Below are 14,279 nucleotides of genomic sequence, written 5' to 3' on the forward strand. Positions count from 1 at the left end.
CTTGAACTGACATGAATGGTTGTATTCGGTTTTCCCAGGAACAGATATACCAAATTCAAGGGAGTTTGTTGCAATTCGGATTTATTGGGGGTTTTCTTGTTAAAAAATTAAAGTGATTGGGAAACATTAGTTCAGTAACTCTCTTTTATCTTTTATTGTAATAAAACACTACAATCATAATTTCTAGCAGATTAAAATAATAAAGAAAGTGTAAAGAGATGCTCAGTGTGTGGCTTCTCAGCTCTGTTTTGTCTTCTGGCCTAATTGTAAATAAAGCTATGAGCATTTGAATAGTTCGCCGCAAGGCCTTTCGGGAAATGTAGTTTACGCCAGGTATTGTCTGCTTTTCCGCCTCTGCCTGGTAGATCGGGACATCACGGATCAGGAAATCAGCTCGGCTGCCCGCGGGGGGAAGGTGAGCGGGATTTTACCCTCCTGGACCGGGTCGGTCCCTCCTGTAATCGCTTACAGTAGGGATGATCGTCAGGAGGCTGCACAGATGCGGGTCGGTCAGTGCTGGCTGTTGTTTTCCTTTGCTTTCAGTAGTAATGGAGACTTCATTCATCTTTTGCTGTCGGGTAAGCCGGGGATCACCCTGATTAACCCCTGGTTGCCTGGCACTGGGAGATAAAGGAGCTGGGCTCCTCCTATAAGGCTTGTGTTGTGATTAGATCTTGAGCCCATTGACTCCTATGGGGGGGGGGCAGGTCTTGTATAATTTCCCATTTTTCCAGGACCAGGCTAATCCAAGGGCCTGTGTGATTAATAGAAATGGGACGCTGGCACCTGACTGTTGGCTACTGACATCCCACAGTGGCTCCCGACGTTCCCCGTCTGTCGGGGTGCGGGCATACCTTATTGTAGACGCTGTGCCCCGTGGTTCTGCATTGGTGCAGGTGTCTGGGTCACCCGGTGCCGGGTGTGATGCCGCCTGCTCCTCCCGCCTGGATTTATATACTGTCTGCTGTATATAAAGTAACAAATCAAAACTTGTAGAAGACAGTCCGGACCGCTCACTGGGGCCCAACTAAGGCAATCAGTGGACACTAGTGATGAGCGGACTGCTCCAGTACCAAGGAAGTCAATGGGGAACTGAAGAACTTCTGGGAAAAATGCCCACGTTCCCCATTGACTTTCATTAGGCTACATTCACACTTCTGTTGTTTGGCATCAGTCACAATCCGTCGCCTTGAGGAAACTCTGATTTTGTTTTTCCCCATAGACTAGTATTAACGACTGATTGTGACTGATGGCCCTGGAATCACTGACAGTCGGACGGAAGCAATGCAGAATGTAACGTTTTTTGTAGTGGTGAAAAAACGCAGTGCGCAGGACTCCGTCGGTGTCCGTCGTTGGTTATAATGGAATCCTATGGGCGCCTAAATCGGTCCAATCTGTCAAATGACGGATTCCGGCGACGGTTTAATCTTTTAGCAGCAAAGCATGCTCAGGTTTCCTTTCTGGCTAGAAAGTCTCTGTCTCTCCCTCTCACCCCCTCTCTCATACTCACTGATCACCGGTGCGGCGTGGCACTGCACAGCTGTCACAAATCTCCCGTGGCTTCTCCTGCTTTTGAAAATGCTGGCCGCTCATTATTCCATCTCGTATTCACTGCTTCCCCCACCCACCGGTGCCAATGATTGGTTGCAGTCAGACAGTCCCCCCCCCCCCCTCCCCCCAATTTTGATACCAGCCAAGATAAAGCCACACGGCTGAAGGTTGGTATTCTCAGGAAGGGGAGCCCCACGTTATGGGGAGCCCCCAGCCTAAAAATATCAGCCAGCAGCCGCCCGGAATTGCCGCATCCATTAGATGCGACATTCCCGGGACTCTACCCGACTCATCCCAAATTCCCCTGGCTGGTACAATGGCAATCGGGGTAATAAGGAGTTAATGGCAGCCCATATCTGCCACTAAGTCCTAGGTTAATCATGGCAGGCATCTATGAGACACCCCCCATGATTAATCTGTAGTGAAAGTAAATAAACACAAACACCGAAAAATCCTATATTTGAAATAAGACATAAAAATACTCTTTCACCAATTTATTAATCCCCAAATATCCCTCCAGGTTCGGCGTAATCCACGCGAGGTCCCATGACGCTTCCAGCTGTGCTACATCGGAAGCTGACAGGAGCGGCCGTAGAACACCGCCACTCGCTGTGAGCTCCACAGAGCAACTGAAGTGAGCCGCGTGATCAGCGGTGACGTCACTCAGGTTACCAGCGGCCACAGCTGGATTCTGTTGCAAACTGCTACAACGTATCAGTTTTTTTTAACGGATCCGTCCCATCAGTTGTACCACAATCTGCGCCAGATCCATTGCATCAGTCACAAAACGGATTGTGACTGATGTAAAACAACGGATGTGTAAAAGCAGCCTTACACTTGAGTTGCGCCCATCCAAGCATCCAACTGCTCACTACAAGAACCCAAACATCTTAGTGCCCGCTATCACTACAAACATTTGTATTTTACTAAGGCCTTAACGTTTTTTCTTTTAGTTTTTTTTTTTGCTGCTTGGCTTATTTTTAGGTGGCAGAATTACAGATCGAATTTTAATCTTCCCGTGTGAAATGCTCCTTGCCCCACCTTTTCATTACTTTCTGCATGTAAATTACGCTACATCCATCTGTTGTTGCTGTACAAGTATGTCACATTTTCGCGGGGTTGTTCTTTAGCCCCTGTGCTCACCATGGGGTCTCTTAGATTTCAGGCCTGGAGCCATGACTGGAGTCAGATGCGGATGTTCCCGCTTCGCCCCGCGGACTATTGTGATTGGGGATTGTGTTGTATTTATCTATTCGGAATACAAACTTGTTACAATGTAACTTGTTTTCATATTCTTATATTCTTTTGCATTAGTAAGCAAAATATCTAAGGGTATGTGCACACGATCAGGATCCGCTGTGTTCTGGATGCAGCGGGTCCTGACCTGCGGGGCCGCGAGTTTCCACCACAGGAGATCACAGCTGCCCGTGCCCATGATCAGAGTTCGGGGCGCTGCAGTCTCTCACTGTGTTCTCCCTGCAGAGAACACTTACGACTCCGCAGCAAAGCATTGACATGCTGTGGCTCGGAAAGCCGCACTACAGGTCAGTTTTTGCTGCGGGCCGTACAGTCACAGTGGGCAGGAGATTTCTAGAAATCCCGTCCACTGTGCTTGTACTGTACAACACAGCGTTTTGGACACAGTGAAAACACGCTACAACCAAAACTCTGTGAACCCTGATCGTGGGAACAATACCTGAGGCTGGCTTCACACCCGAGTCCTGAGATCCATATTTTTTCCATTCTAGTATAGAACTTGCGCAGGAGACAGATCCGTCACATGATGGAGCTGAACCCTGAAGACCCCATTCATTCTGAAGGGATATTATTTGGTTATCCATCGTTTTAAAGCAATTTTTCTTCCGGTTAACATTACATGGGACAGAGAGTCCTCCACGGATGATCGTGTCTTTAGCTTGATTGCTGTTTCAGGGTTTGTGTCTTAAAGAAGTTGTCCGCTACTTTTACGGCACCCCCGACAATCAACTGTTCTCAGTGCCAGCGGTGGCAGGAAATACTCAGTTTCGGAGCTGCCCCGTCTTCTGATAGCGGTGGGGGTCGGGTACTACACACCTGCCTCCTATTTAAAGGGAACCTGTCACGTACAATATGCGTTCTGACCTATCAGCAGACACATATGTGCCCTAATTACACCTCCCTACCCATCCCTGTGTTGTAAAATTGTGTAATATGAAAGTAATAAAAAAAAATGTTTTATTACTTTCATATTTCCTATGTAAATTAGAGAACCGCTGGCCACATGGGCGGTGCTTTGCCCTATGGATGTCTGCATACTTTCCGTTTTATCACGCCCCTGTGAGCGTGATACCATGGAGTCACATGATCGACGTCCCCGTCGCTCATTCTATCCTGCGCGCATTGCGGCAGGCTTCTTTTCCGGGTGTTCACTCGCCGACTTCAGATGCGCACTGCGCATGCCTGAAACTGACAAGGAGAACCCAGAAGAGAAGCCTGCCGCAATGGTAAGTATAAACGCGCGCAGGATAGAATGAGCGACAGGGATGTCGCTCATGTGACTCCATGGTATCAGGCCCACAGGGGCGTGATACCACGGAAAGTATGCAGACGTCCATAGGGCAAGGCGCCACCCCTGTGGACAGCAGCTCTCTAATTTACAAAGGAAATATGAAAGTAATAAAACGTTTTTTATTACTTTCATATTATACAATTTTACAACACAAGGATGCGTAGGGAGGTGTAATTAGGGCACACATGCGTCTGCTGATAGCTCAGAACACATATTCTTGGTGACAGGTTCCCTTTAAATCAACAGCATGCGAATGTGCAATACCCAACCCCCTACCCGACCCCCGCCCCTATCAGAAGATGGGGCAGCTCCGGAACTGAGTATTTCCAGTCACCTGTTGGCACTGGGAACAGCTGATTCGCCGGTGTACAACAACCAGTATCCCGCCAATCAGACATTGATGACCTATCCATAGGATAGACCATCAATGTAAAAGTAGTGGCCAACCCTTTTAAGGTCACCATACACATTGGACTAACGTTGGCTGAACCCACCAACTTTGGTATGGGGGGGGGGGCAACCCAATTTTCTCTTAACAAATGATGTTGGGGGAGAGAAGTATCCGGTATGTATGATTTCTTGTGTCCACGAGCTTGTATTGGGGGAGACTTATACCTCAGGGCGAGCAGGTTGGAATAAGCCACAGGGACCCATGTATTCGACTAGTCTCCTGTGCTGCTCAGTCCCATGTAGCTATTTAATGATGAGTCAATGTGTATGGGGGACATGACTCTGCCCATAAATATGAGATAAGTCCACTAAAATGGTCTATCAAACAGATCAATAGTGCCCATTGATTGAGGATGATATCCGCCAAATGGTTGATCTGCAAGGTCATAATTTTCCGGTCGTTGTTAGCTGAGAACACGATGGTATGGCACGATGGACGGCCTCATGTCACACTGCACAGGATTACTGTGTTGCCTTTATTGTCTCCCTAAGCGGTCAGGTATTTGCCGAGCAGAACATTCATGTGACCGCTGTGCTGAAGAATTGACTGGCCACATTCTGGCACATGATGGCCCCTGGTATATGATGAGTATTAGGCTCAGGCTACACGGTGAAATCGGAGGTCGTAGCGTGACCTGCACCCTACTGTGACACAAAATCACAAATATTTCCAAATATTTCATTTTTTTGTCACTGATCACACCTGGCAGATCACACCAGACCTCAGTGTGGTGCGGCTGAGCCTCGTCGGGATGTGTCCGCATTGTGGTGTGGTTTCTTTACATAAAAATCACCGCTGTAAAATAATTGTGTGACAGCGAGCCGCAGAAACGTTCCACAAATGCTTTAGTTGACACGACGTGTAACCCCGGCCTCGGGCCTCGCTCAGTGTTCATCAGGATGCCGTGTTCGTCTGGTTTTACCATCCACGTTTAAGGCCGGGGCCACACGGGGCACTAGTGCGATCCTCGCATGACACTCGGCTCACGCTGGCAGCACAGCAGGAGCAAAGTGTCATGCGAGTGTCCTTGCGACTGAGGTCTCACTGTGCGAGCGGGCTGGCATTGACGAGGGGCGGGCTGGTTCTGAGGAGGAGAGGGAAGGATTTCTCGTCCTCTCTCCTCAGTTGCCGGCTATTGCCATTCTTGCACTGCACTCGCGGTACACCGGTGTAACGCGGGTGCAGTGCCATTTTTCTCTCGCCCCGTTCACTTGAATGGGTGCGAGTGAAAGAGTCTCGCATTACAGTCGCAGCATGCTGCAATTTGTTTTCTCGGTCCGATTAGGGCTGAGAAAATAATCGCTCATGTGTGCTGACACACAGGCTAAAATTGGTCCGAGTGGAATACAATGTTTTATCGCACTCCACTCGCACTGTTTTTCTCGCCGTGTGGCTTAGGCCTAACAGTGATTTTCTTGTATGCCCCCAAAATTTGCAAAGCGTCTCTTACCCATTACAATTTTAAGAACAGAGCACACATGCGATTTTTTCACAGACCCAAAGATTTCTATGTGTTTATATTGACCAATGACTAGAATCCTAAATAGATATTTCTGTGGTTTGGTCCACAGAAAACAGCTCTGCAAGCCCAAAGACTATAATGGGCATGTGACCGATCCATAAAATATGCTGAACATGTTTGTGAAAAGGATGCTCTTAAAGGGAATCTGGTTTTTGCCACCTAATCTGAGAGCAGCATAATGTAGGGTCAGAGACCCTGATTCCAGCGAGGTGTCCACTTCTTTTACATTGATGGCCTATTTTTAGGATAGATCATCAATGTCTGATTGGCCAGACTACGTCACCACGCATCCCCGCCGATCAGCTCTTCACGGTGCTGGCGGTGGCAGCAGAAATGCTCAATACTACTAAGTGTCAGACCTCGGCTAATCGGACATTGATGACCTATCCTAAGAATAGGCCATCAGTATTAACCTTAAAGGGGTTGTCCATTACTTTATGTGGACACGTTCAGGATTTGCAGTAGAACATTCTTCTGCAAAGCCTGGTGTGTTGGCAGGAAATATGCGTGATTTTGTTGCTGTGTTTTTATATGCGTTTTTTGTTGCAGATTTTCCCCCGCTCATTAATATGGCTAAATTTGCAAGAAAAATTCTGCAAGAATTTACATGCTACATATTTCAATCTGCTGCAAATGTGCAAGGAGGAAATGTGTGCATGAGACGTCAGGATCCTCACTGACTATGTTGGTACTAGGAGATTTGTCAGGTTTTTAGGGAGTAAAACGCAATATGTACAAGCCCTAAGCCCTAAGTTCACACGTCCACTATTTGGTGAGTTTTTTTGTTTTTTTTTACCTCCGTATTTGTAGCCAAAACCAGGTTTGGAACAATCAGAGGAAAAGTAGAATAGAAACACGGGGACCACTTCTGTATGTATTACCGCTCCTGGTTTTGTCTTACAAATACTGAGGTAAAAAACTTACCAAATAATCAGGGTGTGCACATGGCCCTGGACTATATTCCCACCATGAGTATTCGGTGAGGTTTTTACCTTTTGTATTTGTAGCCAGAACCAGGAGTGGAACAATCAGAGGAAAAGTATAATAGAAACACGGCACCACTTCTGGATTTTTCCCGTTCCTGGTTTGGGCTACAAATACTGAATATGACCTGCAAGATCATTGTTAAAGGGAACCTGTCACCAGATTTTTCCCTATTAAACTAAAAGAATCCCCTTCTGCAGCTCCTGGGCTGCATTCTATGAAGGGGCACCTTGTGCCCTGACTCCCCTTCCAGACCCCAAAAATAACTTTATCAAACCTGGCCGTTATGTTTGCTAATTACCTGTGTTGGCCAGATGGGCGGGCCCATTTTCTGCTCCTGTCTCCCCTCCTGCCGCTGATCGCCGTCCTCCTCCTTTCTTGATTGATTTGTTGATGACGCCGCCGTCATCATCCTCGTCGCATTTTCAAATCTCGCGCCTGTGCAGTTATGTTGGTTCGCACAGGCGCAGTTCGCTCTGCCATATCGCGGGCAGAGCAGAAAACATAGCTGCCCTCGCTCGCGCCGGTGAGTTACTGTAAATGCGCAGGCGCGAGATTATGGTCGGCGCTGTGCAAGACCTCACCAGCGCCATCCTCATAGCCACCCATAATATCGCAACTGCGCATTTAGCTCACCGGTGCGAGCGAGGGCAGCTATGTTTTCTGCTCTGCCTGCGTTATGGCAGAGCAAACTGCGCCTGCGTGAGCCGCCCTAACTGCACAGGCGCGAGATTTGAAAATGCGACGAGGATGATGATGGCAGCAGCGTCATCACGTCAGAAAGGAGGATGGCAATCAGCGGCAGGAGGGGGGACAGGAGCAGAAAATGAGCCCGCCCATCTGGCCAACACAGGTAATTAGCAATGTCAGGGCTGTGGAGTCGGAGCTCATTTTGGTGGAGTCGATATAAAATGGACAGACTCCGACTCCTAAAATATATACTAAATTTTGTACTGTAGTTCAATGCAGAATGTGCTGAATATTTTTTCATAGGAATTTGGGAAAGTTATGAAATGTCCTATAAATGGCTGTTCTATTCCTGATCTAAGGGCGGCTTTGCACACTACGACATCGCAGGTGCGATGTCGGTAGGGTCAAATCGAAAGTGATGCACTTCCGGCGTCACTTGCGATGTCGTAGTGTGTAAATCCTAGATGATACGATTAACGAGCGCAAAAGCGTCATTATCGTATCATCGGTGCATTCTCCGACATTTCCATAATGCCGGTGCAGAGACAGGTACGATGTAGTTCCTCGTTCCTGCGGCAGCACACATCGCTGTGTGTAAAGCCGCAGGAGCGAGGAACATCTCCTACCTGCCTCCCGGCTGCAATGAGAAGGAAGGAGGTGGGCGGGATGTTTACATCCTCCGCCCCTCCGCTTTGATTGGACGCCTGCCGTGTGACATCGCTATGACGCCGCACGACCCGCCCCTTTAGGAAGGAGGCAGGAGGCGGGTCGCCTGCCAGATCCACGTCGCAGGGCAGGTGAGTGCATGTGAAGCTGGCGTAGCGATAATGTTCGCTACGCCAGCTATCACAAGATATCGTACCTGCGACGGGGGCGGGGACTATCGCACTCGACATCGCAGCATCGGCTTGCGATGTCGTAATGTGCAAAGCCGGCCTAAGTCTACATTCACACACAGTCTTTTTGAAGATACGTTTTTCAGTTATAAAAGCAGATCAGCTTTTTAAAAACTGCATCACCTGAAAGGTTTTTGAGCTCATAGATAATGTTTTCAATAGCAAAAGCAGATTAGAAAAATAACGGATAATGCTTCAAACATTATAAGTACAATTAAACTGATGAATGAGAGTAATGAGCAACAGCTAGAAGAAAATTTAGGATTCAGTATGTTTCAGATGGAGCCACAGTGCTGCTCATGTAACTGAGGAACAAACCGATATTACAACAGAAGAACAGCAATATGATACTTTAGAATTAGATGATCTTGTGGAAGCTGCTTCAAAACACTTTCCTATTCATCACATGCGCTGTGTTTTGCACACGCTGCAGCTGGCAATAAAGGCCCGTTTCACACGTCAGTGAAAAACACTGACGTTTTTCACTGGCGTGTAAAACACGCACATGTCCCTCCGTGTGCCGTGAATTACGGCACACGTGGGTTGTCTAAATGCAATCCGGGCTCCGTTCTCCGTGGCCCGTGATTGCACTTAGATATTAACTCACCTGTGCGCGCTCCCGCTCTCCATGGTGCTGATCGCTCCCGCGGTGCAGCATCCGGCCGGCGCTGACCCCCGCAGCAGCTGCTTCCGGGTCGGCTGTGTCGTGCATCATGAATATGCGCGACAGTAATGAGCCAGCTCAGAAGCAGCAGGCTGCACGGGCTGCAGAGGACATCGTTGGAGCCGGGTGAGTAAAAATGATTTTTATTTTAAAAGCACGTTTTTTTTCTGGCACGTGTTTCACGGACCAAACCACTGCGTGGTCCGTGGGACATCAGTGATGCCAGAAAAAAATGGACATGTCTCCGTGCGGCAATCACGGACACGCGGGTACGCCTCACGGAGACACTTGCAGTGAAAAATCACTGATGTGTGAGCAGACCCATTCATTATAATGGGTCTGCGTATGTCAGTGATTCTGGTATGTTTAAAAAAAGCACAAACGTACCAGAATCACTGACGTGTGAAACAGGCCTAAGAGAGAGTCTGCGAGAGGGACATGCCGGAAAATGGTTATTGCCGCCAAAACCCCTGCAATTGATTGGATCTTGAAGCGACGTCTTGGGAAAGGAGCAGTTGTCGATCAAGCCACTCAGTGGGGCAGCACTTATTTAATGATTGAGCGATTGCTTGAACTAAAACCGTTTCTTATAGATATGGCGAACCCTCAGGTAACCCTAAATGAAGGTCAATGGACACAGGTGGCTGAATTGAAGGACTTGCTTAATCACCCATTTACCGTGACTAAAAAATTACAAGCTGAGGATTTAACTTCTGACATTTTCATAAGGGAGTGGAAGAAGTTGCTATTTTGCTTGTCCCAACGAGGAGGTTTAATAGCAGCTGGCATTTCTGCTTCAATGAAACGGAGGGAGACACAGCTATTGGAAAATAAAATTCTTCTGGCAGCTGTTAATGTGGACCCAAGTTATCGTATACTGCTTGATGATCAACAGCTTACTAAAGGAAAAGAAGCTCTGACTGAGGTAGCGGTTAGGATGAGCGGCTACAGGACTGCCAGGCGCAAGAGGACTTGGGTCCTGACAGTGCTACTGCTGCCATATCTTCGTCCTCATCAGATGAGGAGTTTAACTTTTGACAAGTATTTGGATGACATGGAGCAAGCAAAGCGTTGCTGCAAGGAAAAAGATTTCACTCCGTCTCCTATAGAAGCAGACTGACAGGATTTCAGCAAAATTTTTCACTTGCTCTCAAAGAAATAGAAAAATTCAACCGTCCATCAAAACTGATTGTGCATGAGGCAATTCCTATATACACGGAAATTGTTAGAGATGTTGCCCATGTGGTTACGGCTTTGCCTCCAACCCAAGTTACTGTAGAGAGGTTGTTCTCTAGCCTTAGTTCTATCTAAATATCTTGATTATTGTACCATAAAAATGATTAAATGTCTGATGTTCACGTTGTACTACAATAAATGTTTGACTTAAATATAAGCAATATATGTGGGAGTCGTGGAGTCTGAGTCGGTGCAAGGGAAATTGAGGAGTCGGAGTCACAGGTTTGGCTTACCGACTCCACAGCCCTGATTAGCATACCTAATGGACAGGTTTTATAAAGTTTTTTTTGGGGTCTGGAAGGGGAGTCAGGGCCAAGGTGCACCTTCATAGAATGCAGCCCAGGAGTTGCGGAAGGTGATTCTTTTAGTTTAATAGGGAAAAATCTGGTGACAGGTTCCCTTTTAAAAGGCAGGTTTCAAAATTATCCTGCCATGTAAACAGACTAACGATCGCAACGCGCAACGTAACGATGAGCAACGCGCTTTGGTCATCGGGTGCAATGATCTTTTGTGCAGCACAGATGGTCATCAATCTCTACGGAACATTTCACTGTTAAGATCTATGGCTCTCCATGTGTTTACCTTGGTCTACCTGTGTAAACCGGCATTTAAACGACTAGCGATCTGCAAAAGTTTCCATACACGGACCTTACTAAGGACCCTCAGACCAGCCACTGATTGACATATGCCGATGTCTGCACGTTTTCTGGAGTGGTCACTGCCGGACATATGAGATTGTGGCCTTAGTACGATTGACTCTAGTGTGAGATGCTGCTCAGTCTCTCGCCATTCTGACCATTACTGGAAATGATATTTGCGGCATATCTGTCCTTACACGCGTCTTCCTATCATTTACCTATCTATCTATTCTATCTAGAATTTACGTATTGTGCAGTTAATGTATGATTTTTGAGATATATATATATATATATATATATATATATATATATATATATATATATATATATATATATATATATTACAGTTAGGTCCAGAAATATTTGGACAGTGACACAAGTTTTGTTATTTTAGCTGTTTACAAAAACATGTTCAGAAATACAATTATATATATAATATGGGCTGAAAGTGCACACTCCCAGCTGCAATATGAGAGTTTTCACATCCAAATCGGAGAAAGGGTTTAGGAATCATAGCTTTGTAATGCATAGCTTCCTCTTTTTCAAGGGACCAAAAGTAATTGGACAAGGGACTCTGTTGTGAATGTTAGTTATGTCTTGGCTGCTGGGAGGCTCCCTCTGGTGGCCAGGAAGGGTTTGGACAGAGACCAGGTGGGTTGTGCAGTGGGTGTTTCCTTTCCTAATTCTCTGCTTATTTAAGTCCTGGTCTGATTGCAGGCTGTTGCCGGATGTCAGTTGTACTTTGTATTTTCAGCCTGCTTAATCCTGCTCTACACCACATCTTCCCCAGATAAGTGCTTGGTCTTTATTTAATGCCTGGTTCTTTTGCTTATCTGGGTTTGTCATTTGTTGTGGTTGGTTTCAGTTTATTTCCTTCCAGGGATTTTCCCCCTCAGTGGATTGTTGAGGAACTCCCTGCAGTTCTGTGTGGAGTTTAGCTCCTTTGGGTCCATGTCTTGTTGAATTTGTTATAATTCTTGTTTTCTGTTCATTGGTATGACAAGGGCACCTGGTATAGGACGGAGTTCAGATCGAGCGATCTGAGGGCCTTTTTGTACTATCAGGAAGTTGGCATTTTGTAGGGTTTTTCTCTGGCTACCATCAGTTCCTTTCCTGTACTTTCCTATTTTAGTCAGCGGGGGCCTCACCTTTTGCTAATCCTGTCATCTACCTGTGTATTGTGTTTTTCCTATATCACCGCAGTCTTTGAATGTGGGGGGCTTGCTATTCTTGTCTATTTTCTGAGGCAGAGAGTTATTCATCTTTCCTACCTTTAGGATAGCTAGTTCTCCGGCTGGGTTCGCGGTGCACAGGATGTTAGTTCACCCCTCGGCTACTTCTAGTTGTGTTGGTTAGTAAGGGGATGGCGGCCAGATTAGTTGCCAATGCTCTTGTCACCTTTTTTGCCAATGATTTGTGGTGGTCTTCCATGGTTCCGGATCATAACAGGACTCTAAGGGCTGCAATTAACTCTGAAGGCGTCTCCCTCATTAAACTGTAATCAATGAAGTACTTAAAAGGTCTGGGGTTGATTACAGGTGTGTGGTTTTGCATTTGGAAGCTGTTGCTGTGACCAGACAACATGCGGTCTAAGGAACTCTCAATTGAGGTGAAGCAGAACATCCTGAGGCTGAAAAAAAAGAAAAAATCCATCAGAGAGATAGCAGACATGCTTGGAGCAGCAAAATCAACAGTCGGGTACATTCTGAGAAAAAAGGAATTGACTGGTGAGCTTGGGAACTCAAAAAGGCCTGGGCGTCCACGGATGACAACAGTGGTGGATGATCGCCGCATACTTTCTTTGGTGAAGAAGAACCCGTTCACAACATCAACTGAAGTCCAGAACACTCTCAGTGAAGTAGGTGTATCTGTCTCTAAGTCAACAGTAAAGAGAAGACTCCATGAAAGTAAATACAAAGGGTTCACATCTAGATGCAAACCATTCATCAATTCCAAAAATAGACAGACCAGAGTTAAATTTGCTGAAAAACACCTCATGAAGCCAGCTCAGTTCTGGAAAAGTATTCTATGGACAGATGAGACCAAGATCAACCTGTACCAGAATGATGGGAAGAAAAAAGTTTGGAGAAGAAAGGGAACGGCACATGATCCAAGGCACACCACATCCTCTGTAAAACATGGTGGAGGCAACGTGATGGCATGGGCATGCATGGCTTTCAATGGCACTGGGTCACTTGTGTTTATTGATGACATAACAACAGCAGACAAGAGTAGCCGGATGAATTCTGAAGTGTACCGGGCTATACTTTCAACCCAGATTCAGCCAAATGCCGCAAAGTTGATTGGACGGCGCTTCATAGTACAGATGGACAATGACCCCAAGCATACAGCCAAAGCTACCCAGGAGTTCATGAGTGCAAAAAAGTGGAACATTCTGCAATGGCCAAGTCAATCACCAGATCTTAACCCAATTGAGCATGCATTTCACTTGTTCAAATCCAGACTTAAGACGGAAAGACCCACAAACAAGCAAGACCTGAAGGCTGTGGCTGTAAAGGCCTGGCAAAGCATTAAGAAGGAGGAAACCCAGCGTTTGGTGATGTCCATGGGTTCCAGACTTAAGGCAGTGATTGCCTCCAAAGGATTCGCAACAAAATATTGAAAATAAAAATATTTTGTTTGGGTTTGGTTTATTTGTCCAATTACTTTTGACCTCCTAAAATGTGGAGTGTTTGTAAAGAAATGTGTACAATTCCTACAATTTCTATCAGATATTTTTGTTCAAACCTTCAAATTAAACGTTACAATCTGCACTTGAATTCTGTTGTAGAGGTTTCATTTCAAATCCAATGTGGTGGCATGCAGAGCCCAACTCGCGAAAATTGTGTCACTGTCCAAATATTTCTGGACCTAACTGTATGTGTGTGTATGTATATGTATATATATATATAATATATAATATATATATATATATATTATTATATTACACAGTGCCTACAAGTAGTATTCAACCCCCTGCAGATTTAGCAGGTTTACACATTCGGAATTAACTTGGCATTGTGACATTTGGACTGTAGATCAGCCTGGAAGTGTGAAATGCACTGCAGCAAAAAAGAATGTTATTTCTTTTTTTTTTTT

General features: G+C 46.0%; 1 protein-coding gene across 1 annotated transcript in view; it reads left to right on the forward strand.

Annotated features, from left to right (window-relative positions):
* Positions 1-317: 317 nt before the first annotated feature.
* Positions 318-14,279, forward strand: part of SUPT20H (SPT20 homolog, SAGA complex component) — a 192,520-nt gene continuing 178,558 nt past the window's right edge. The window contains 1 exon segment of the mRNA XM_075337317.1: positions 318-415. The gene's annotated coding sequence lies outside the window, so the exon portion shown is untranslated.

Source organism: Anomaloglossus baeobatrachus, chromosome 2 (assembly GCF_048569485.1).
Source record: "Anomaloglossus baeobatrachus isolate aAnoBae1 chromosome 2, aAnoBae1.hap1, whole genome shotgun sequence".
Classification (NCBI taxonomy): domain Eukaryota; kingdom Metazoa; phylum Chordata; class Amphibia; order Anura; family Aromobatidae; genus Anomaloglossus; species Anomaloglossus baeobatrachus.